The following is a 4189-nucleotide window of genomic DNA, read 5'->3' as shown; positions in this document are numbered from 1 at the left end:
TGGATTTATGCACCGTACCTAAGAACTAAGGACTAAGAACTATGAACTAAGAACTAAACCTAAGAATTCAGAGGCGTTTATGCACTCTCTTGTTAGTTCTTAGTTAAGGCATGCGCACGTGCTCGAACTACTTTCTATTTGTTCTATACTTTGATGTTTTACGTTCATATTTATTGTGAAAAAATTAAATTTGATTTTTTCAAATACACCTAATACTTTTCATCGATAAATACGAATAAAGAACATAAAATTATAGAAACTGGTAATCGTTAATATTGAAATTCTATGCGGCGCACGTGCACTTCTATATTTTACCTGAGCCCTTAGTTCTTAGTTAACAGTTGACTAGTGTTAGTTCTTAGTTCTAAGGAAACGTGCATAAACGCCCTCATTGATTTGTTAGCGTTCAATTCTTAGGTCTTAGTTCTTAAGTTTAGTCTTAGTTCTTAGGACTGGTGCATAAATCCACCAAAATATATTCAGTCCTTACTTCATGGAAATAAAATAAATCAAAATAATTGATACGAATATTTTATTGATATAACAACAGTTATTTCGCCAACCTGAGGCTTCTTCAGGTTGATTTCAGATTTCGACTGATACAAAAAAAACGTGATCAACTTATAAAGGTAACAAAATTTGAACGTTGACTGAAAAACCTTTAAAACTAAAAAGGTCCTAATAAATTTCACAGGTTAGTTAGAGTATCCCTCGACTACGATTATTAGATTTTAATTTGGAGAGTCAAAAAATAGCTAGATCACAAAAGTCATTACATATAAAATAACTCCAGTTTTATTGCAAAATGTAGTATGAAATATTTTAAAAATTTCAATAAAAACTGAACTACTTCTTCTTTGTTGCTTTTTCTGCGGCTTTCGTGACTTTGCCAGCTCCGGCATCTTTGAAGCAAACGCTCTTGATGACACCTACAGCAACTGTTTGCCTCATGTCACGATTAATCTTCCTCCAGATATAAGCGTCCAAAGCTTGTACTTTGAATCTTTCGATGACCGGTCAGTGAATAGTGCACTGCACTACTCAATCTAAGCCGAAAAGGCCTGTTCAGCCAATGAATATTTCGCATTTTACCAGTAAGATTTCCATGGAATTTGCTGAGAGTTTTTGGTTTGGCTTGAGCATAAGTGGTTCCATAATTAAAGGGTGTTCTTTTTAGAGCTATAGAACTTTAAATTGCAATAAAACAACGATGGATTGACATGAATTTTATTTATCCGCAAGATAATCTTGTGGCATTACATTTTAAATATTATTTCTGGCATATGACCGCTACGGCTGGCTCGGGTGTAGTCCAATCTGGACGTCCAATTTTCGATGACTTTTTCCAACATTTGTGGCCGTATATCGGCAATAACACGGCGAATGTTGTCTTCCTAATGGTCAAGGGTTTGTGGCTTATCCGCATAGACCAATGACTTTACATAGCCCCACAGAAAGTAGTCTAGCGGTGTCAAATCACAAGATCTTAGAGGCCAATTCACAGGTCCAAAACGTGAAATTAGGCGGTCACCAAACGTGTCTTTTAATAAATCGATTGTGGCACGATCTGTGAGACATGTTGCGCCGTCTTGTTGGAACCTCAGCTCCTGGACATCATGGTTGTTCAATTCAGGAATGGAAAAGTTAGTAATCATGGCTCTATACCGATCACCATTGACTGTAACGTTCTGGCCATCATCGTTTTTGAAGAAGTACGGACCAATGATTCCACCAGCCCATAAAGCGCACCAAACAGTCAGTTTTTCTGGATGTAACGGTGTTTCGACATTCACTTGAGGATTAGCTTCACTCCAAATGCGGCAGTTTCGTTTGTTGACGTAGCCATTCTACCAGAAGTGCGCTTCATCGCTAAACAAAATTCGCTTATGAAAATCGGGAACAACGGCAATCTCATTTTGGGCCGAATTGCACCATTTACAAGCGTTGTTCAGGCGTGAGTCTACTCATGATGAATTGCCAAACCAAATTGAGAAAAAATCAGTCGACAGCTGTTAAATCGGTCGCCATCTTGAACAGTAATGCCAACTTAAAGTTATATACCTCGAAAAAGAACACCCTATATTTCATAAGTAACAATAGTCTGTCTTATTAGATCTAAAATATCGTCCTGTAAAGGTTTGATTTAAGGAAGGAAAGAGGAAGATGTATAGTGTAGGTGAAATTGGAAAAAAAATGAGGAACAATTACAGAAAATATTTCCAATAGTATCTTGCTTATTCAAAGCTGTATTATGAGCTATATCAAAAGAATACTGTCTCTGATTTATTGTTAGAGACGAACAAAGACGAATGTTTGAATAATTAACGACTGATAGAATCGAATGCAATAAAATGATAAAGGTGGTAATTTTATTCTATCTTTATGTAGTACTTTACCTTCTCAAGTAGTTGGTTGTGTAAGTTCACCTTTACTTTGTAGTCATAAGGGTATTAATTTGGTGACAATCTGACAATGACTATAAACAAGCTTCATTTACTGCTGAAATTCGATATCGCAGTACGGTTGTTATCTATACATAAAGATATTTCTTGATTTAATGATGAGAAACCAGAGGCTTGTTGCAATGTTAGTGTGTAATTCTTTTTATTTTGTTCCCGTATTGTGATTATCGTTTTACAAGATCATTTTTATTATTTTCGAGTTATCAATTTGGTGGAGCATTCAACAGGACTCATACAAGGTAAACTAGTATGGACCTTTTTCTGTCAATAATAAAATCTTAAACAAGATTTGAGAAAAATTAAACTAGATATTTTCTCCGAAGATTTCAAAGGTTCAAGAGTATAGCATAATGAATCAATCATTAGGAATAATTTATTCACATACATAATTTTTTCGTTATTTCGCCAGAAGAATATTTACGAAAAAATTCAATTCAATTTGCGCCTCAATTTCTTTTCACAATAAATACTTTCACCTGATGCATTACTTTGTTTGTATTGAGTTCAATGATCCCAATATAATAGATACATCTCCTTTCTCATCAGTTGAATAAAAATAATAACTTGACGCTGCCTCCTGTGAGGATTGAACTCACGACCCCTGGTTTACAAGACCAGTGCTCTGCCACTGAGCTAAAGAGGCTAGTTGTCTAAGTAGGTATACAAAATAACTCATGAAAAAAAAATGATAAGTGTTATCAGCAATTATTGTAGATTAAAATAATCATAATGTAAGTAATATGCTATAAAACAAATTCATGGATAGAGATGTTTTTCGGCAAGCTCCATTGTTAATAAGTATCTTACTTATCAATATTTGATTGAATGAAAAAATTCATATGCCGAGCGTTGCATATTAAATGGAAAAGAATTGTGGCAAAATAAACAACATTTGAAGAATATTGGAAATTTTTGAAAGATGAACATAAACCGAAACCTTTGGAGTGTGGTATGAAGCAATATAACTTTGTAGGGGGCATTTGGGCATGAGAAGGTTGGTGAAAACTCAACCACTGAGTGGTCAAGCATTTAAATAAATCTAAACGCGTTGTGAAAGATTTTATGGGTGCTCGAATACGTAGACAAATGAACTTTGACATGTATTTTTCCCCACCCTTGGGTTTTATAAATATATATATATATATATATATCAAATAAAGATTCACTATTGCGGACGTTTGTCTTTCAATGCTTGGTTCAAACGCATTAATTGCGTTCGATAACGATCGCCTGGGATTGTTACAATCTGTTTTAACAACTCATAAAACACTTTGCCAAGCTGATCCCACCAAATTTTGAGCATGACTTAGGAACCGTGAATATTCGGTTTGGCTGTCAACATGAAAGCATGGCCGGGGTATACCATGATTTTCTGCGCTTGGGATTATCATAATGGACTAATTTTTTATCTCCAGTCACAATACGATGCAAAAATCCCTTCCATATTTACCTTGCAAGCAGCTGTTTATAAGCAAACAAACGCCGTTCAACATATCTCGGCTTCAACTCGTACGGCACCCAATTTCCTTGTTTCTGAATCATTCCCAAGACTTTCAGGCGTTTTGAAACGCTTGTTGCCTCAATCCCAATGATCCTGCCGCTTGCTGTTGCGTTTGACAAGAGCTTTGAACAAGTGATGCCTCCAATTCTTCATCTTCAGAAATCTTCTCCCTTCCACCACCATGCTGGTCTTCGACGTCAAAATCTCCGTTCTTGAAGCGTTGAAA

The 4189-nt window shown here is 35.6% G+C and overlaps 1 non-coding gene across 1 annotated transcript; it reads right to left on the bottom strand.

Annotated features, from left to right (window-relative positions):
• Window positions 1-3033: 3033 nt before the first annotated feature.
• Window positions 3034-3105, bottom strand: Trnat-ugu. Its single transcript has one exon. It is a non-coding gene; the product is annotated as a tRNA-Thr (tRNA).
• Between the last annotated feature and the right edge of the window lie 1084 nt (window positions 3106-4189).

This window comes from Harmonia axyridis, chromosome 6, assembly GCF_914767665.1.
Source record: "Harmonia axyridis chromosome 6, icHarAxyr1.1, whole genome shotgun sequence".
NCBI lineage: Eukaryota > Metazoa > Arthropoda > Insecta > Coleoptera > Coccinellidae > Harmonia > Harmonia axyridis.
The sequence above is the reverse complement of the archived record's forward strand: the minus strand, read 5'-3'. Positions and strand labels throughout refer to the sequence as shown.